The sequence below is a fragment of the Lepisosteus platostomus genome, chromosome 8 (genome assembly GCF_059453375.1).
Source record: "Lepisosteus platostomus isolate fLepPlt1 chromosome 8, fLepPlt1.hap1, whole genome shotgun sequence".
Classification (NCBI taxonomy): domain Eukaryota; kingdom Metazoa; phylum Chordata; class Actinopteri; order Semionotiformes; family Lepisosteidae; genus Lepisosteus; species Lepisosteus platostomus.
The window spans coordinates 15,087,151-15,104,112 of NC_142618.1; the positions used below are offsets into that span (position 1 = coordinate 15,087,151).

General features: G+C 54.3%; 30 non-coding genes across 30 annotated transcripts; 20 read left to right on the forward strand and 10 right to left on the reverse strand.

Annotated features, from left to right (window-relative positions):
• Positions 1–71: 71 nt before the first annotated feature.
• On the forward strand, positions 72–143 carry trnae-cuc (transfer RNA glutamic acid (anticodon CUC)). Its single transcript has one exon. It is a non-coding gene; the product is annotated as a tRNA-Glu (tRNA).
• Positions 144–421: 278 nt separating this feature from the next.
• trnaq-uug (transfer RNA glutamine (anticodon UUG)) lies at positions 422–493 on the reverse strand. The gene has a single exon. It is a non-coding gene; the product is annotated as a tRNA-Gln (tRNA).
• Positions 494–666: 173 nt separating this feature from the next.
• On the forward strand, positions 667–739 carry trnat-ugu (transfer RNA threonine (anticodon UGU)). Its single transcript has one exon. It is a non-coding gene; the product is annotated as a tRNA-Thr (tRNA).
• A 1,065-nt stretch (positions 740–1,804) lies between these two features.
• trnae-cuc (transfer RNA glutamic acid (anticodon CUC)) lies at positions 1,805–1,876 on the forward strand. Its single transcript has one exon. It is a non-coding gene; the product is annotated as a tRNA-Glu (tRNA).
• Positions 1,877–2,154: 278 nt separating this feature from the next.
• trnaq-uug (transfer RNA glutamine (anticodon UUG)) lies at positions 2,155–2,226 on the reverse strand. Its single transcript has one exon. It is a non-coding gene; the product is annotated as a tRNA-Gln (tRNA).
• A 173-nt stretch (positions 2,227–2,399) lies between these two features.
• On the forward strand, positions 2,400–2,472 carry trnat-ugu (transfer RNA threonine (anticodon UGU)). The gene has a single exon. It is a non-coding gene; the product is annotated as a tRNA-Thr (tRNA).
• A 1,065-nt stretch (positions 2,473–3,537) lies between these two features.
• Positions 3,538–3,609, forward strand: trnae-cuc (transfer RNA glutamic acid (anticodon CUC)). Its single transcript has one exon. It is a non-coding gene; the product is annotated as a tRNA-Glu (tRNA).
• A 278-nt stretch (positions 3,610–3,887) lies between these two features.
• trnaq-uug (transfer RNA glutamine (anticodon UUG)) lies at positions 3,888–3,959 on the reverse strand. Its single transcript has one exon. It is a non-coding gene; the product is annotated as a tRNA-Gln (tRNA).
• A 173-nt stretch (positions 3,960–4,132) lies between these two features.
• On the forward strand, positions 4,133–4,205 carry trnat-ugu (transfer RNA threonine (anticodon UGU)). The gene has a single exon. It is a non-coding gene; the product is annotated as a tRNA-Thr (tRNA).
• Positions 4,206–5,269: 1,064 nt separating this feature from the next.
• On the forward strand, positions 5,270–5,341 carry trnae-cuc (transfer RNA glutamic acid (anticodon CUC)). Its single transcript has one exon. It is a non-coding gene; the product is annotated as a tRNA-Glu (tRNA).
• Positions 5,342–5,619: 278 nt separating this feature from the next.
• On the reverse strand, positions 5,620–5,691 carry trnaq-uug (transfer RNA glutamine (anticodon UUG)). The gene has a single exon. It is a non-coding gene; the product is annotated as a tRNA-Gln (tRNA).
• Positions 5,692–5,864: 173 nt separating this feature from the next.
• Positions 5,865–5,937, forward strand: trnat-ugu (transfer RNA threonine (anticodon UGU)). Its single transcript has one exon. It is a non-coding gene; the product is annotated as a tRNA-Thr (tRNA).
• Positions 5,938–6,978: 1,041 nt separating this feature from the next.
• Positions 6,979–7,050, forward strand: trnae-cuc (transfer RNA glutamic acid (anticodon CUC)). Its single transcript has one exon. It is a non-coding gene; the product is annotated as a tRNA-Glu (tRNA).
• Positions 7,051–7,328: 278 nt separating this feature from the next.
• On the reverse strand, positions 7,329–7,400 carry trnaq-uug (transfer RNA glutamine (anticodon UUG)). Its single transcript has one exon. It is a non-coding gene; the product is annotated as a tRNA-Gln (tRNA).
• A 173-nt stretch (positions 7,401–7,573) lies between these two features.
• trnat-ugu (transfer RNA threonine (anticodon UGU)) lies at positions 7,574–7,646 on the forward strand. Its single transcript has one exon. It is a non-coding gene; the product is annotated as a tRNA-Thr (tRNA).
• Positions 7,647–8,710: 1,064 nt separating this feature from the next.
• trnae-cuc (transfer RNA glutamic acid (anticodon CUC)) lies at positions 8,711–8,782 on the forward strand. Its single transcript has one exon. It is a non-coding gene; the product is annotated as a tRNA-Glu (tRNA).
• A 278-nt stretch (positions 8,783–9,060) lies between these two features.
• On the reverse strand, positions 9,061–9,132 carry trnaq-uug (transfer RNA glutamine (anticodon UUG)). The gene has a single exon. It is a non-coding gene; the product is annotated as a tRNA-Gln (tRNA).
• A 173-nt stretch (positions 9,133–9,305) lies between these two features.
• On the forward strand, positions 9,306–9,378 carry trnat-ugu (transfer RNA threonine (anticodon UGU)). The gene has a single exon. It is a non-coding gene; the product is annotated as a tRNA-Thr (tRNA).
• A 1,065-nt stretch (positions 9,379–10,443) lies between these two features.
• On the forward strand, positions 10,444–10,515 carry trnae-cuc (transfer RNA glutamic acid (anticodon CUC)). The gene has a single exon. It is a non-coding gene; the product is annotated as a tRNA-Glu (tRNA).
• A 279-nt stretch (positions 10,516–10,794) lies between these two features.
• On the reverse strand, positions 10,795–10,866 carry trnaq-uug (transfer RNA glutamine (anticodon UUG)). Its single transcript has one exon. It is a non-coding gene; the product is annotated as a tRNA-Gln (tRNA).
• A 173-nt stretch (positions 10,867–11,039) lies between these two features.
• On the forward strand, positions 11,040–11,112 carry trnat-ugu (transfer RNA threonine (anticodon UGU)). Its single transcript has one exon. It is a non-coding gene; the product is annotated as a tRNA-Thr (tRNA).
• Positions 11,113–12,177: 1,065 nt separating this feature from the next.
• trnae-cuc (transfer RNA glutamic acid (anticodon CUC)) lies at positions 12,178–12,249 on the forward strand. The gene has a single exon. It is a non-coding gene; the product is annotated as a tRNA-Glu (tRNA).
• A 278-nt stretch (positions 12,250–12,527) lies between these two features.
• On the reverse strand, positions 12,528–12,599 carry trnaq-uug (transfer RNA glutamine (anticodon UUG)). The gene has a single exon. It is a non-coding gene; the product is annotated as a tRNA-Gln (tRNA).
• Positions 12,600–12,772: 173 nt separating this feature from the next.
• On the forward strand, positions 12,773–12,845 carry trnat-ugu (transfer RNA threonine (anticodon UGU)). The gene has a single exon. It is a non-coding gene; the product is annotated as a tRNA-Thr (tRNA).
• A 1,065-nt stretch (positions 12,846–13,910) lies between these two features.
• trnae-cuc (transfer RNA glutamic acid (anticodon CUC)) lies at positions 13,911–13,982 on the forward strand. Its single transcript has one exon. It is a non-coding gene; the product is annotated as a tRNA-Glu (tRNA).
• Positions 13,983–14,261: 279 nt separating this feature from the next.
• On the reverse strand, positions 14,262–14,333 carry trnaq-uug (transfer RNA glutamine (anticodon UUG)). Its single transcript has one exon. It is a non-coding gene; the product is annotated as a tRNA-Gln (tRNA).
• A 173-nt stretch (positions 14,334–14,506) lies between these two features.
• On the forward strand, positions 14,507–14,579 carry trnat-ugu (transfer RNA threonine (anticodon UGU)). Its single transcript has one exon. It is a non-coding gene; the product is annotated as a tRNA-Thr (tRNA).
• Positions 14,580–15,644: 1,065 nt separating this feature from the next.
• trnae-cuc (transfer RNA glutamic acid (anticodon CUC)) lies at positions 15,645–15,716 on the forward strand. Its single transcript has one exon. It is a non-coding gene; the product is annotated as a tRNA-Glu (tRNA).
• Positions 15,717–15,994: 278 nt separating this feature from the next.
• On the reverse strand, positions 15,995–16,066 carry trnaq-uug (transfer RNA glutamine (anticodon UUG)). The gene has a single exon. It is a non-coding gene; the product is annotated as a tRNA-Gln (tRNA).
• A 173-nt stretch (positions 16,067–16,239) lies between these two features.
• On the forward strand, positions 16,240–16,312 carry trnat-ugu (transfer RNA threonine (anticodon UGU)). Its single transcript has one exon. It is a non-coding gene; the product is annotated as a tRNA-Thr (tRNA).
• Positions 16,313–16,962: the final 650 nt, after the last annotated feature.

Consider the following 16,962-nt stretch of genomic DNA (forward strand, 5'->3'; position numbering starts at 1 on the left):
GGCCCCGCTTTCAGAGCCGACGTCGGTCGCACTGCGGGCACGCCACAGACGGGAGAGGGCTTTTCCCCGTGTCCCTGGTGGTCTAGTGGTTAGGATTCGGCGCTCTCACCGCCGCGGCCCGGGTTCGATTCCCGGTCAGGGAAGTGTGGCCTTTTTTCCCACACCCCGTTTGTTACCCTTAGAGCCGTGCAAAACGTTGAACTCGGAGGAGGTGTTCCGGGTATTTTGACGACGCAGGAACCTCTGTCATAAAATACACGCATGTCTGCTGTACACTCAATCGTCTGCAGTAGTGGGTGATATCTTGCAGGTCCTAGAAAGGCTGATGAGTAAAAGCAGGTTTCTTTGCCCACAGCAGAGCACGCAAGGAAAGCAGCCCACGATTCCATACACAGGTTCCGATTTCAATGTCACCCACAACAGGTTCCACCGAGACTTGAACTCGGATCGCTGGATTCAAAGCCCAGAGTGCTAACCATTACACCATGGAACCACACGAGAGCTGGGGCGACTTCCATGGGCCTGTGCAAGACTTCAGCTTCGCCGTGGCGTCCTTTCTCTGCTCTCTCCGCTGTGTAGCTGAGCCGGGCACCGTGTCTCCCTCATGTTGCCAGCTGCTTGACTCGGTACGTTTGTGTGCGCGTGAGTCAGGACCTGGAGCCTTGTGGCTCTATAGCTCAGGGGTTAGAGCACTGGTCTTGTTAACCAGGGGTCGCGAGTTCAAATCTCGCTGGGGCCTTTTGCCCTCCTTTTGCACTCGGGCTGGACTCGGAGCAGGGTCTCCCACTTGTAAAGGGGTATCAGCTGAGGGCCATAGTTGTGTGATTACTGGCAAGCAACAGGTTGTGGTGGCTCTTGACTTCCTCTGTCTCTTGCTTGCTTCCTGTCCCTCACTCACACCCCACGCCCCGGGGACGTCACACCCTGCTGTGATAATTGATAGGTGCCGAGGAAAACAATGCCAAGCTGGCTGTCGTTGTCCTCATCAAGTCCCGGGCTCCTCCCCGACTGTGTGGGAACTGACGAGCACTTGCGACTAATGCTGCCATTGGACTACTTGATTAAGAAGGCGGGGGCCCCTGTGTAGATGAAGCAGCAGTTCAGCAGAAGCGCAAGAGAGATTTTCCTGGAGAGCCTTTGCAGACCAGGAAGCAGACACACTGGCTGCTTGAGTTTTCATTGCCCGCCACAGGCTGCTTTGGCATAACGGGCTCGACCTGAGCAGCGCGGGCATCCCGGAGCCATCTTTTCACGGTCTGGTTCTGGCCTTGTGTAGGGAAAGCCTGGCGTCAATATCGAAGACAGTCGTGATTCCGTTCCCCCAGCGGCAAAGTGCTCTCAACTTGGTGTAAGTCTTGTTTTCTTCTTTGTGCTGGGCGATGTGGTTTTCTTTGTGTGTGTGAGTGTTAACCCACCGATGTGTGATGGCTGTAACTCCTGTGATTGTGAAGAATCTTTAGAAATCTTGTACTGCAAGTTTTGTCTGTCAAGCGACACTAGTCTGTATGACACTGAACCTCGTGGGTTTCCCTGTTGTGTCTTTCCAGTTTTTCACAACACAGTTCCTCCCCCAGTTGGCTGACCATTGTGTCGCGGAAGCTGTTGTAGCAGTGATTCTTTTGCGGGTTAGATCTAAGTGACGACGGCAGGCGGGGTCGTGTCTTCAACGGGTTACTGCAGTTTTAAAATCGCTGGTGGATGAGTCTCTGTCTCAATTCAAGATTGCCGAGCTTGGCCCCGCTTTCAGAGCCGACGTCGGTCGCACTGCGGGCACGCCACAGACGGGAGAGGGCTTTTCCCCGTGTCCCTGGTGGTCTAGTGGTTAGGATTCGGCGCTCTCACCGCCGCGGCCCGGGTTCGATTCCCGGTCAGGGAAGTGTGGCCTTTTTTCCCACACCCCGTTTGTTACCCTTAGAGCCGTGCAAGACGTTGAACTCGGAGGAGGTGTTCCGGGTATTTTGACGACGCAGGAACCTCTGTCATAAAATACACGCATGTCTGCTGTACACTCAATCGTCTGCAGTAGTGGGTGATATCTTGCAGGTCCTAGAAAGGCTGATGAGTAAAAGCAGGTTTCTTTGCCCACAGCAGAGCACGCAAGGAAAGCAGCCCACGATTCCATACACAGGTTCCGATTTCAATGTCACCCACAACAGGTTCCACCGAGACTTGAACTCGGATCGCTGGATTCAAAGCCCAGAGTGCTAACCATTACACCATGGAACCACACGAGAGCTGGGGCGACTTCCATGGGCCTGTGCAAGACTTCAGCTTCGCCGTGGCGTCCTTTCTCTGCTCTCTCCGCTGTGTAGCTGAGCCGGGCACCGTGTCTCCCTCATGTTGCCAGCTGCTTGACTCGGTACGTTTGTGTGCGCGTGAGTCAGGACCTGGAGCCTTGTGGCTCTATAGCTCAGGGGTTAGAGCACTGGTCTTGTTAACCAGGGGTCGCGAGTTCAAATCTCGCTGGGGCCTTTTGCCCTCCTTTTGCACTCGGGCTGGACTCGGAGCAGGGTCTCCCACTTGTAAAGGGGTATCAGCTGAGGGCCATAGTTGTGTGATTACTGGCAAGCAACAGGTTGTGGTGGCTCTTGACTTCCTCTGTCTCTTGCTTGCTTCCTGTCCCTCACTCACACCCCACGCCCCGGGGACGTCACACCCTGCTGTGATAATTGATAGGTGCCGAGGAAAACAATGCCAAGCTGGCTGTCGTTGTCCTCATCAAGTCCCGGGCTCCTCCCCGACTGTGTGGGAACTGACGAGCACTTGCGACTAATGCTGCCATTGGACTACTTGATTAAGAAGGCGGGGGCCCCTGTGTAGATGAAGCAGCAGTTCAGCAGAAGCGCAAGAGAGATTTTCCTGGAGAGCCTTTGCAGACCAGGAAGCAGACACACTGGCTGCTTGAGTTTTCATTGCCCGCCACAGGCTGCTTTGGCATAACGGGCTCGACCTGAGCAGCGCGGGCATCCCGGAGCCATCTTTTCACGGTCTGGTTCTGGCCTTGTGTAGGGAAAGCCTGGCGTCAATATCGAAGACAGTCGTGATTCCGTTCCCCCAGCGGCAAAGTGCTCTCAACTTGGTGTAAGTCTTGTTTTCTTCTTTGTGCTGGGCGATGTGGTTTTCTTTGTGTGTGTGAGTGTTAACCCACCGATGTGTGATGGCTGTAACTCCTGTGATTGTGAAGAATCTTTAGAAATCTTGTACTGCAAGTTTTGTCTGTCAAGCGACACTAGTCTGTATGACACTGAACCTCGTGGGTTTCCCTGTTGTGTCTTTCCAGTTTTTCACAACACAGTTCCTCCCCCAGTTGGCTGACCATTGTGTCGCGGAAGCTGTTGTAGCAGTGATTCTTTTGCGGGTTAGATCTAAGTGACGACGGCAGGCGGGGTCGTGTCTTCAACGGGTTACTGCAGTTTTAAAATCGCTGGTGGATGAGTCTCTGTCTCAATTCAAGATTGCCGAGCTTGGCCCCGCTTTCAGAGCCGACGTCGGTCGCACTGCGGGCACGCCACAGACGGGAGAGGGCTTTTCCCCGTGTCCCTGGTGGTCTAGTGGTTAGGATTCGGCGCTCTCACCGCCGCGGCCCGGGTTCGATTCCCGGTCAGGGAAGTGTGGCCTTTTTTCCCACACCCCGTTTGTTACCCTTAGAGCCGTGCAAGACGTTGAACTCGGAGGAGGTGTTCCGGGTATTTTGACGACGCAGGAACCTCTGTCATAAAATACACGCATGTCTGCTGTACACTCAATCGTCTGCAGTAGTGGGTGATATCTTGCAGGTCCTAGAAAGGCTGATGAGTAAAAGCAGGTTTCTTTGCCCACAGCAGAGCACGCAAGGAAAGCAGCCCACGATTCCATACACAGGTTCCGATTTCAATGTCACCCACAACAGGTTCCACCGAGACTTGAACTCGGATCGCTGGATTCAAAGCCCAGAGTGCTAACCATTACACCATGGAACCACACGAGAGCTGGGGCGACTTCCATGGGCCTGTGCAAGACTTCAGCTTCGCCGTGGCGTCCTTTCTCTGCTCTCTCCGCTGTGTAGCTGAGCCGGGCACCGTGTCTCCCTCATGTTGCCAGCTGCTTGACTCGGTACGTTTGTGTGCGCGTGAGTCAGGACCTGGAGCCTTGTGGCTCTATAGCTCAGGGGTTAGAGCACTGGTCTTGTAAACCAGGGATCGCGAGTTCAAATCTCGCTGGGGCCTTTTGCCCTCCTTTTGCACTCGGGCTGGACTCGGAGCAGGGTCTCCCACTTGTAAAGGGGTATCAGCTGAGGGCCATAGTTGTGTGATTACTGGCAACAACAGGGTGTGGTGGCTCTTGACTTCCTCTGTCTCTTGCTTGCTTCCTGTCCCTCACTCACACCCCACGCCCCGGGGACGTCACACCCTGCTGTGATAATTGATAGGTGCCGAGGAAATCAATGCCAAGCTGGCTGTCGTTGTCCTCATCAAGTCCCGGGCTCCTCCCCGACTGTGTGGGAACTGACGAGCACTTGCGACTAATGCTGCCATTGGACTCCTTGATTAAGAAGGCGGGGGCCCCTGTGTAGATGAAGCAGCAGTTCAGCAGAAGCGCAAGAGAGATTTTCCTGGAGAGCCTTTGCAGACCAGGAAGCAGACACACTGGCTGCTTGAGTTTTCATTGCCCGCCACAGGCTGCTTTGGCATAACGGGCTCGACCTGAGCAGCGCGGGCATCCCGGAGCCATCTTTTCACGGTCTGGTTCTGGCCTTGTGTAGGGAAAGCCTGGCGTCAATATCGAAGACAGTCGTGATTCCGTTCCCCCAGCGGCAAAGTGCTCTCAACTTGGTGTAAGTCTTGTTTTCTTCTTTGTGCTGGGCGATGTGGTTTTCTTTGTGTGTGTGAGTGTTAACCCACCGATGTGTGATGGCTGTAACTCCTGTGATTGTGAAGAATCTTTAGAAATCTTGTACTGCAAGTTTTGTCTGTCAAGCGACACTAGTCTGTATGACACTGAACCTCGTGGGTTTCCCTGTTGTGTCTTTCCAGTTTTTCACAACACAGTTCCTCCCCCAGTTGGCTGACCATTGTGTCGCGGAAGCTGTTGTAGCAGTGATTCTTTTGCGGGTTAGATCTAAGTGACGACGGCAGGCGGGGTCGTGTCTTCAACGGGTTACTGCAGTTTTAAAATCGCTGGTGGATGAGTCTCTGTCTCAATTCAAGATTGCCGAGCTTGGCCCCGCTTTCAGAGCCGACGTCGGTCGCACTGCGGGCACGCCACAGACGGGAGAGGGCTTTTCCCCGTGTCCCTGGTGGTCTAGTGGTTAGGATTCGGCGCTCTCACCGCCGCGGCCCGGGTTCGATTCCCGGTCAGGGAAGTGTGGCCTTTTTTCCCACACCCCGTTTGTTACCCTTAGAGCCGCGCAAGACGTTGAACTCGGAGGAGGTGTTCCGGGTATTTTGACGACGCAGGAACCTCTGTCATAAAATACACGCATGTCTGCTGTACACTCAATCGTCTGCAGTAGTGGGTGATATCTTGCAGGTCCTAGAAAGGCTGATGAGTAAAAGCAGGTTTCTTTGCCCACAGCAGAGCACGCAAGGAAAGCAGCCCACGATTCCATACACAGGTTCCGATTTCAATGTCACCCACAACAGGTTCCACCGAGACTTGAACTCGGATCGCTGGATTCAAAGCCCGGAGTGCTAACCATTACACCATGGAACCACACGAGAGCTGGGGCGACTTCCATGGGCCTGTGCAAGACTTCAGCTTCGCCGTGGCGTCCTTTCTCTGCTCTCTCCGCTGTGTAGCTGAGCCGGGCACCGTGTCTCCCTCATGTTGCCAGCTGCTTGACTCGGTACGTTTGTGTGCGCGTGAGTCAGGACCTGGAGCCTTGTGGCTCTATAGCTCAGGGGTTAGAGCACTGGTCTTGTAAACCAGGGGTCGCGAGTTCAAATCTCGCTGGGGCCTTTTGCCCTCCTTTTGCACTCGGGCTGGACTCGGAGCAGGGTCTCCCACTTGTAAAGGGGTATCAGCTGAGGGCCATAGTTGTGTGATTACTGGCAAGCAACAGGTTGTGGTGGCTCTTGACTTCCTCTGTCTCTTGCTTGCTTCCTGTCCCTCACTCACACCCCACGCCCCGGGGACGTCACACCCTGCTGTGATAATTGATAGGTGCCGAGGAAAACAATGCCAAGCTGGCTGTCGTTGTCCTCATCAAGTCCCGGGCTCCTCCCCGACTGTGTGGGAACTGACGAGCACTTGCGACTAATGCTGCCATTGGACTCCTTGATTAAGAAGGCGGGGGCCCCTGTGTAGATGAAGCAGCCTTTCCTGGAGAGCCTTTGCAGACCAGGAAGCAGACACACTGGCTGCTTGAGTTTTCATTGCCCGCCACAGGCTGCTTTGGCATAACGGGCTCGACCTGAGCAGCGCGGGCATCCCGGAGCCATCTTTTCACGGTCTGGTTCTGGCCTTGTGTAGGGAAAGCCTGGCGTCAATATCGAAGACAGTCGTGATTCCGTTCCCCCAGCGGCAAAGTGCTCTCAACTTGGTGTAAGTCTTGTTTTCTTCTTTGTGCTGGGCGATGTGGTTTTCTTTGTGTGTGTGAGTGTTAACCCACCGATGTGTGATGGCTGTAACTCCTGTGATTGTGAAGAATCTTTAGAAATCTTGTACTGCAAGTTTTGTCTGTCAAGCGACACTAGTCTGTATGACACTGAACCTCGTGGGTTTCCCTGTTGTGTCTTTCCAGTTTTTCACAACACAGTTCCTCCCCCAGTTGGCTGACCATTGTGTCGCGGAAGCTGTTGTAGCAGTGATTCTTTTGCGGGTTAGATCTAAGTGACGACGGCAGGCGGGGTCGTGTCTTCAACGGGTTACTGCAGTTTTAAAATCGCTGGTGGATGAGTCTCTGTCTCAATTCAAGATTGCCGAGCTTGGCCCCGCTTTCAGAGCCGACGTCGGTCGCACTGCGGGCACGCCACAGACGGGAGAGGGCTTTTCCCCGTGTCCCTGGTGGTCTAGTGGTTAGGATTCGGCGCTCTCACCGCCGCGGCCCGGGTTCGATTCCCGGTCAGGGAAGTGTGGCCTTTTTTCCCACACCCCGTTTGTTACCCTTAGAGCCGTGCAAGACGTTGAACTCGGAGGAGGTGTTCCGGGTATTTTGACGACGCAGGAACCTCTGTCATAAAATACACGCATGTCTGCTGTACACTCAATCGTCTGCAGTAGTGGGTGATATCTTGCAGGTCCTAGAAAGGCTGATGAGTAAAAGCAGGTTTCTTTGCCCACAGCAGAGCACGCAAGGAAAGCAGCCCACGATTCCATACACAGGTTCCGATTTCAATGTCACCCACAACAGGTTCCACCGAGACTTGAACTCGGATCGCTGGATTCAAAGCCCAGAGTGCTAACCATTACACCATGGAACCACACGAGAGCTGGGGCGACTTCCATGGGCCTGTGCAAGACTTCAGCTCTGCCGTGGCGTCCTTTCTCTGCTCTCTCCGCTGTGTAGCTGAGCCGGGCACCGTGTCTCCCTCATGTTGCCAGCTGCTTGACTCGGTACGTTTGTGTGCGCGTGAGTCAGGACCTGGAGCCTTGTGGCTCTATAGCTCAGGGGTTAGAGCACTGGTCTTGTAAACCAGGGATCGCGAGTTCAAATCTCGCTGGGGCCTTTTGCCCTCCTTTTGCACTCGGGCTGGACTCGGAGCAGGGTCTCCCACTTGTAAAGGGGTATCAGCTGAGGGCCATAGTTGTGTGATTACTGGCAACAACAGGGTGTGGTGGCTCTTGACTTCCTCTGTCTCTTGCTTGCTTCCTGTCCCTCACTCACACCCCACGCCCCGGGGACGTCACACCCTGCTGTGATAATTGATAGGTGCCGAGGAAATCAATGCCAAGCTGGCTGTCGTTGTCCTCATCAAGTCCCGGGCTCCTCCCCGACTGTGTGGGAACTGACGAGCACTTGCGACTAATGCTGCCATTGGACTCCTTGATTAAGAAGGCGGGGGCCCCTGTGTAGATGAAGCAGCAGTTCAGCAGAAGCGCAAGAGAGATTTTCCTGGAGAGCCTTTGCAGACCAGGAAGCAGACACACTGGCTGCTTGAGTTTTCATTGCCCGCCACAGGCTGCTTTGGCATAACGGGCTCGACCTGAGCAGCGCGGGCATCCCGGAGCCATCTTTTCACGGTCTGGTTCTGGCCTTGTGTAGGGAAAGCCTGGCGTCAATATCGAAGACAGTCGTGATTCCGTTCCCCCAGCGGCAAAGTGCTCTCAACTTGGTGTAAGTCTTGTTTTCTTCTTTGTGCTGGGCGATGTGGTTTTCTTTGTGTGTGTGAGTGTTAACCCACCGATGTGTGATGGCTGTAACTCCTGTGATTGTGAAGAATCTTTAGAAATCTTGTACTGCAAGTTTTGTCTGTCAAGCGACACTAGTCTGTATGACACTGAACCTCGTGGGTTTCCCTGTTGTGTCTTTCCAGTTTTTCACAACACAGTTCCTCCCCCAGTTGGCTGACCATTGTGTCGCGGAAGCTGTTGTAGCAGTGATTCTTTTGCGGGTTAGATCTAAGTGACGACGGCAGGCGGGGTCGTGTCTTCAACGGGTTACTGCAGTTTTAAAATCGCTGGTGGATGAGTCTCTGTCTCAATTCAAGATTGCCGAGCTTGGCCCCGCTTTCAGAGCCGACGTCGGTCGCACTGCGGGCACGCCACAGACGGGAGAGGGCTTTTCCCCGTGTCCCTGGTGGTCTAGTGGTTAGGATTCGGCGCTCTCACCGCCGCGGCCCGGGTTCGATTCCCGGTCAGGGAAGTGTGGCCTTTTTTCCCACACCCCGTTTGTTACCCTTAGAGCCGTGCAAAACGTTGAACTCGGAGGAGGTGTTCCGGGTATTTTGACGACGCAGGAACCTCTGTCATAAAATACACGCATGTCTGCTGTACACTCAATCGTCTGCAGTAGTGGGTGATATCTTGCAGGTCCTAGAAAGGCTGATGAGTAAAAGCAGGTTTCTTTGCCCACAGCAGAGCACGCAAGGAAAGCAGCCCACGATTCCATACACAGGTTCCGATTTCAATGTCACCCACAACAGGTTCCACCGAGACTTGAACTCGGATCGCTGGATTCAAAGCCCAGAGTGCTAACCATTACACCATGGAACCACACGAGAGCTGGGGCGACTTCCATGGGCCTGTGCAAGACTTCAGCTTCGCCGTGGCGTCCTTTCTCTGCTCTCTCCGCTGTGTAGCTGAGCCGGGCACCGTGTCTCCCTCATGTTGCCAGCTGCTTGACTCGGTACGTTTGTGTGCGCGTGAGTCAGGACCTGGAGCCTTGTGGCTCTATAGCTCAGGGGTTAGAGCACTGGTCTTGTTAACCAGGGGTCGCGAGTTCAAATCTCGCTGGGGCCTTTTGCCCTCCTTTTGCACTCGGGCTGGACTCGGAGCAGGGTCTCCCACTTGTAAAGGGGTATCAGCTGAGGGCCATAGTTGTGTGATTACTGGCAAGCAACAGGGTGTGGTGGCTCTTGACTTCCTCTGTCTCTTGCTTGCTTCCTGTCCCTCACTCACACCCCACGCCCCGGGGACGTCACACCCTGCTGTGATAATTGATAGGTGCCGAGGAAATCAATGCCAAGCTGGCTGTCGTTGTCCTCATCAAGTCCCGGGCTCCTCCCCGACTGTGTGGGAACTGACGAGCACTTGCGACTAATGCTGCCATTGGACTCCTTGATTAAGAAGGCGGGGGCCCCTGTGTAGATGAAGCAGCAGTTCAGCAGAAGCGCAAGAGAGATTTTCCTGGAGAGCCTTTGCAGACCAGGAAGCAGACACACTGGCTGCTTGAGTTTTCATTGCCCGCCACAGGCTGCTTTGGCATAACGGGCTCGACCTGAGCAGCGCGGGCATCCCGGAGCCATCTTTTCACGGTCTGGTTCTGGCCTTGTGTAGGGAAAGCCTGGCGTCAATATCGAAGACAGTCGTGATTCCGTTCCCCCAGCGGCAAAGTGCTCTCAACTTGGTGTAAGTCTTGTTTTCTTCTTTGTGCTGGGCGATGTGGTTTTCTTTGTGTGTGTGAGTGTTAACCCACCGATGTGTGATGGCTGTAACTCCTGTGATTGTGAAGAATCTTTAGAAATCTTGTACTGCAAGTTTTGTCTGTCAAGCGACACTAGTCTGTATGACACTGAACCTCGTGGGTTTCCCTGTTGTGTCTTTCCAGTTTTTCACAACACAGTTCCTCCCCCAGTTGGCTGACCATTGTGTCGCGGAAGCTGTTGTAGCAGTGATTCTTTTGCGGGTTAGATCTAAGTGACGACGGCAGGCGGGGTCGTGTCTTCAACGGGTTACTGCAGTTTTAAAATCGCTGGTGGATGAGTCTCTGTCTCAATTCAAGATTGCCGAGCTTGGCCCCGCTTTCAGAGCCGACGTCGGTCGCACTGCGGGCACGCCACAGACGGGAGAGGGCTTTTCCCCGTGTCCCTGGTGGTCTAGTGGTTAGGATTCGGCGCTCTCACCGCCGCGGCCCGGGTTCGATTCCCGGTCAGGGAAGTGTGGCCTTTTTTCCCACACCCCGTTTGTTACCCTTAGAGCCGTGCAAGACGTTGAACTCGGAGGAGGTGTTCCGGGTATTTTGACGACGCAGGAACCTCTGTCATAAAATACACGCATGTCTGCTGTACACTCAATCGTCTGCAGTAGTGGGTGATATCTTGCAGGTCCTAGAAAGGCTGATGAGAAAAAAGCAGGTTTCTTTGCCCACAGCAGAGCACGCAAGGAAAGCAGCCCACGATTCCATACACAGGTTCCGATTTCAATGTCACCCACAACAGGTTCCACCGAGACTTGAACTCGGATCGCTGGATTCAAAGCCCAGAGTGCTAACCATTACACCATGGAACCACACGAGAGCTGGGGCGACTTCCATGGGCCTGTGCAAGACTTCAGCTTCGCCGTGGCGTCCTTTCTCTGCTCTCTCCGCTGTGTAGCTGAGCCGGGCACCGTGTCTCCCTCATGTTGCCAGCTGCTTGACTCGGTACGTTTGTGTGCGCGTGAGTCAGGAGCTGGAGCCTTGTGGCTCTATAGCTCAGGGGTTAGAGCACTGGTCTTGTAAACCAGGGATCGCGAGTTCAAATCTCGCTGGGGCCTTTTGCCCTCCTTTTGCACTCGGGCTGGACTCGGAGCAGGGTCTCCCACTTGTAAAGGGGTATCAGCTGAGGGCCATAGTTGTGTGATTACTGGCAAGCAACAGGGTGTGGTGGCTCTTGACTTCCTCTGTCTCTTGCTTGCTTCCTGTCCCTCACTCACACCCCACGCCCCGGGGACGTCACACCCTGCTGTGATAATTGATAGGTGCCGAGGAAATCAATGCCAAGCTGGCTGTCGTTGTCCTCATCAAGTCCCGGGCTCCTCCCCGACTGTGTGGGAACTGACGAGCACTTGCGACTAATGCTGCCATTGGACTCCTTGATTAAGAAGGCGGGGGCCCCTGTGTAGATGAAGCAGCAGTTCAGCAGAAGCGCAAGAGAGATTTTCCTGGAGAGCCTTTGCAGACCAGGAAGCAGACACACTGGCTGCTTGAGTTTTCATTGCCCGCCACAGGCTGCTTTGGCATAACGGGCTCGACCTGAGCAGCGCGGGCATCCCGGAGCCATCTTTTCACGGTCTGGTTCTGGCCTTGTGTAGGGAAAGCCTGGCGTCAATATCGAAGACAGTCGTGATTCCGTTCCCCCAGCGGCAAAGTGCTCTCAACTTGGTGTAAGTCTTGTTTTCTTCTTTGTGCTGGGCGATGTGGTTTTCTTTGTGTGTGTGAGTGTTAACCCACCGATGTGTGATGGCTGTAACTCCTGTGATTGTGAAGAATCTTTAGAAATCTTGTACTGCAAGTTTTGTCTGTCAAGCGACACTAGTCTGTATGACACTGAACCTCGTGGGTTTCCCTGTTGTGTCTTTCCAGTTTTTCACAACACAGTTCCTCCCCCAGTTGGCTGACCATTGTGTCGCGGAAGCTGTTGTAGCAGTGATTCTTTTGCGGGTTAGATCTAAGTGACGACGGCAGGCGGGGTCGTGTCTTCAACGGGTTACTGCAGTTTTAAAATCGCTGGTGGATGAGTCTCTGTCTCAATTCAAGATTGCCGAGCTTGGCCCCGCTTTCAGAGCCGACGTCGGTCGCACTGCGGGCACGCCACAGACGGGAGAGGGCTTTTCCCCGTGTCCCTGGTGGTCTAGTGGTTAGGATTCGGCGCTCTCACTGCCGCGGCCCGGGTTCGATTCCCGGTCAGGGAAGTGTGGCCTTTTTTCCCACACCCCGTTTGTTACCCTTAGAGCCGTGCAAAACGTTGAACTCGGAGGAGGTGTTCCGGGTATTTTGACGACGCAGGAACCTCTGTCATAAAATACACGCATGTCTGCTGTACACTCAATCGTCTGCAGTAGTGGGTGATATCTTGCAGGTCCTAGAAAGGCTGATGAGTAAAAGCAGGTTTCTTTGCCCACAGCAGAGCACGCAAGGAAAGCAGCCCACGATTCCATACACAGGTTCCGATTTCAATGTCACCCACAACAGGTTCCACCGAGACTTGAACTCGGATCGCTGGATTCAAAGCCCAGAGTGCTAACCATTACACCATGGAACCACACGAGAGCTGGGGCGACTTCCATGGGCCTGTGCAAGACTTCAGCTTCGCCGTGGCGTCCTTTCTCTGCTCTCTCCGCTGTGTAGCTGAGCCGGGCACCGTGTCTCCCTCATGTTGCCAGCTGCTTGACTCGGTACGTTTGTGTGCGCGTGAGTCAGGACCTGGAGCCTTGTGGCTCTATAGCTCAGGGGTTAGAGCACTGGTCTTGTTAACCAGGGGTCGCGAGTTCAAATCTCGCTGGGGCCTTTTGCCCTCCTTTTGCACTCGGGCTGGACTCGGAGCAGGGTCTCCCACTTGTAAAGGGGTATCAGCTGAGGGCCATAGTTGTGTGATTACTGGCAAGCAACAGGGTGTGGTGGCTCTTGACTTCCTCTGTCTCTTGCTTGCTTCCTGTCCCTCACTCACACCCCACGCCCCGGGGACGTCACACCCTGCTGTGATAATTGATAGGTGCCGAGGAAATCAATGCCAAGCTGGCTGTCGTTGTCCTCATCAAGTCCCGGGCTCCTCCCCGACTGTGTGGGAACTGACGAGCACTTGCGACTAATGCTGCCATTGGACTCCTTGATTAAGAAGGCGGGGGCCCCTGTGTAGATGAAGCAGCAGTTCAGCAGAAGCGCAAGAGAGATTTTCCTGGAGAGCCTTTGCAGACCAGGAAGCAGACACACTGGCTGCTTGAGTTTTCATTGCCCGCCACAGGCTGCTTTGGCATAACGGGCTCGACCTGAGCAGCGCGGGCATCCCGGAGCCATCTTTTCACGGTCTGGTTCTGGCCTTGTGTAGGGAAAGCCTGGCGTCAATATCGAAGACAGTCGTGATTCCGTTCCCCCAGCGGCAAAGTGCTCTCAACTTGGTGTAAGTCTTGTTTTCTTCTTTGTGCTGGGCGATGTGGTTTTCTTTGTGTGTGTGAGTGTTAACCCACCGATGTGTGATGGCTGTAACTCCTGTGATTGTGAAGAATCTTTAGAAATCTTGTACTGCAAGTTTTGTCTGTCAAGCGACACTAGTCTGTATGACACTGAACCTCGTGGGTTTCCCTGTTGTGTCTTTCCAGTTTTTCACAACACAGTTCCTCCCCCAGTTGGCTGACCATTGTGTCGCGGAAGCTGTTGTAGCAGTGATTCTTTTGCGGGTTAGATCTAAGTGACGACGGCAGGCGGGGTCGTGTCTTCAACGGGTTACTGCAGTTTTAAAATCGCTGGTGGATGAGTCTCTGTCTCAATTCAAGATTGCCGAGCTTGGCCCCGCTTTCAGAGCCGACGTCGGTCGCACTGCGGGCACGCCACAGACGGGAGAGGGCTTTTCCCCGTGTCCCTGGTGGTCTAGTGGTTAGGATTCGGCGCTCTCACCGCCGCGGCCCGGGTTCGATTCCCGGTCAGGGAAGTGTGGCCTTTTTTCCCACACCCCGTTTGTTACCCTTAGAGCCGTGCAAGACGTTGAACTCGGAGGAGGTGTTCCGGGTATTTTGACGACGCAGGAACCTCTGTCATAAAATACACGCATGTCTGCTGTACACTCAATCGTCTGCAGTAGTGGGTGATATCTTGCAGGTCCTAGAAAGGCTGATGAGAAAAAAGCAGGTTTCTTTGCCCACAGCAGAGCACGCAAGGAAAGCAGCCCACGATTCCATACACAGGTTCCGATTTCAATGTCACCCACAACAGGTTCCACCGAGACTTGAACTCGGATCGCTGGATTCAAAGCCCAGAGTGCTAACCATTACACCATGGAACCACACGAGAGCTGGGGCGACTTCCATGGGCCTGTGCAAGACTTCAGCTTCGCCGTGGCGTCCTTTCTCTGCTCTCTCCGCTGTGTAGCTGAGCCGGGCACCGTGTCTCCCTCATGTTGCCAGCTGCTTGACTCGGTACGTTTGTGTGCGCGTGAGTCAGGAGCTGGAGCCTTGTGGCTCTATAGCTCAGGGGTTAGAGCACTGGTCTTGTAAACCAGGGATCGCGAGTTCAAATCTCGCTGGGGCCTTTTGCCCTCCTTTTGCACTCGGGCTGGACTCGGAGCAGGGTCTCCCACTTGTAAAGGGGTATCAGCTGAGGGCCATAGTTGTGTGATTACTGGCAAGCAACAGGGTGTGGTGGCTCTTGACTTCCTCTGTCTCTTGCTTGCTTCCTGTCCCTCACTCACACCCCACGCCCCGGGGACGTCACACCCTGCTGTGATAATTGATAGGTGCCGAGGAAATCAATGCCAAGCTGGCTGTCGTTGTCCTCATCAAGTCCCGGGCTCCTCCCCGACTGTGTGGGAACTGACGAGCACTTGCGACTAATGCTGCCATTGGACTCCTTGATTAAGAAGGCGGGGGCCCCTGTGTAGATGAAGCAGCAGTTCAGCAGAAGCGCAAGAGAGATTTTCCTGGAGAGCCTTTGCAGACCAGGAAGCAGACACACTGGCTGCTTGAGTTTTCATTGCCCGCCACAGGCTGCTTTGGCATAACGGGCTCGACCTGAGCAGCGCGGGCATCCCGGAGCCATCTTTTCACGGTCTGGTTCTGGCCTTGTGTAGGGAAAGCCTGGCGTCAATATCGAAGACAGTCGTGATTCCGTTCCCCCAGCGGCAAAGTGCTCTCAACTTGGTGTAAGTCTTGTTTTCTTCTTTGTGCTGGGCGATGTGGTTTTCTTTGTGTGTGTGAGTGTTAACCCACCGATGTGTGATGGCTGTAACTCCTGTGATTGTGAAGAATCTTTAGAAATCTTGTACTGCAAGTTTTGTCTGTCAAGCGACACTAGTCTGTATGACACTGAACCTCGTGGGTTTCCCTGTTGTGTCTTTCCAGTTTTTCACAACACAGTTCCTCCCCCAGTTGGCTGACCATTGTGTCGCGGAAGCTGTTGTAGCAGTGATTCTTTTGCGGGTTAGATCTAAGTGACGACGGCAGGCGGGGTCGTGTCTTCAACGGGTTACTGCAGTTTTAAAATCGCTGGTGGATGAGTCTCTGTCTCAATTCAAGATTGCCGAGCTTGGCCCCGCTTTCAGAGCCGACGTCGGTCGCACTGCGGGCACGCCACAGACGGGAGAGGGCTTTTCCCCGTGTCCCTGGTGGTCTAGTGGTTAGGATTCGGCGCTCTCACTGCCGCGGCCCGGGTTCGATTCCCGGTCAGGGAAGTGTGGCCTTTTTTCCCACACCCCGTTTGTTACCCTTAGAGCCGTGCAAAACGTTGAACTCGGAGGAGGTGTTCCGGGTATTTTGACGACGCAGGAACCTCTGTCATAAAATACACGCATGTCTGCTGTACACTCAATCGTCTGCAGTAGTGGGTGATATCTTGCAGGTCCTAGAAAGGCTGATGAGTAAAAGCAGGTTTCTTTGCCCACAGCAGAGCACGCAAGGAAAGCAGCCCACGATTCCATACACAGGTTCCGATTTCAATGTCACCCACAACAGGTTCCACCGAGACTTGAACTCGGATCGCTGGATTCAAAGCCCAGAGTGCTAACCATTACACCATGGAACCACACGAGAGCTGGGGCGACTTCCATGGGCCTGTGCAAGACTTCAGCTTCGCCGTGGCGTCCTTTCTCTGCTCTCTCCGCTGTGTAGCTGAGCCGGGCACCGTGTCTCCCTCATGTTGCCAGCTGCTTGACTCGGTACGTTTGTGTGCGCGTGAGTCAGGACCTGGAGCCTTGTGGCTCTATAGCTCAGGGGTTAGAGCACTGGTCTTGTTAACCAGGGGTCGCGAGTTCAAATCTCGCTGGGGCCTTTTGCCCTCCTTTTGCACTCGGGCTGGACTCGGAGCAGGGTCTCCCACTTGTAAAGGGGTATCAGCTGAGGGCCATAGTTGTGTGATTACTGGCAAGCAACAGGGTGTGGTGGCTCTTGACTTCCTCTGTCTCTTGCTTGCTTCCTGTCCCTCACTCACACCCCACGCCCCGGGGACGTCACACCCTGCTGTGATAATTGATAGGTGCCGAGGAAATCAATGCCAAGCTGGCTGTCGTTGTCCTCATCAAGTCCCGGGCTCCTCCCCGACTGTGTGGGAACTGACGAGCACTTGCGACTAATGCTGCCATTGGACTCCTTGATTAAGAAGGCGGGGGCCCCTGTGTAGATGAAGCAGCAGTTCAGCAGAAGCGCAAGAGAGATTTTCCTGGAGAGCCTTTGCAGACCAGGAAGCAGACACACTGGCTGCTTGAGTTTTCATTGCCCGCCACAGGCTGCTTTGGCATAACGGGCTCGACCTGAGCAGCGCGGGCATCCCGGAGCCATCTTTTCACGGTCTGGTTCTGGCCTTGTGTAGGGAAAGCCTGGCGTCAATATCGAAGACAGTCGTGATTCCGTTCCCCCAGCGGCAAAGTGCTCTCAACTTGGTGTAAGTCTTGTTTTCTTCTTTGTGCTGGGCGATGTGGTTTT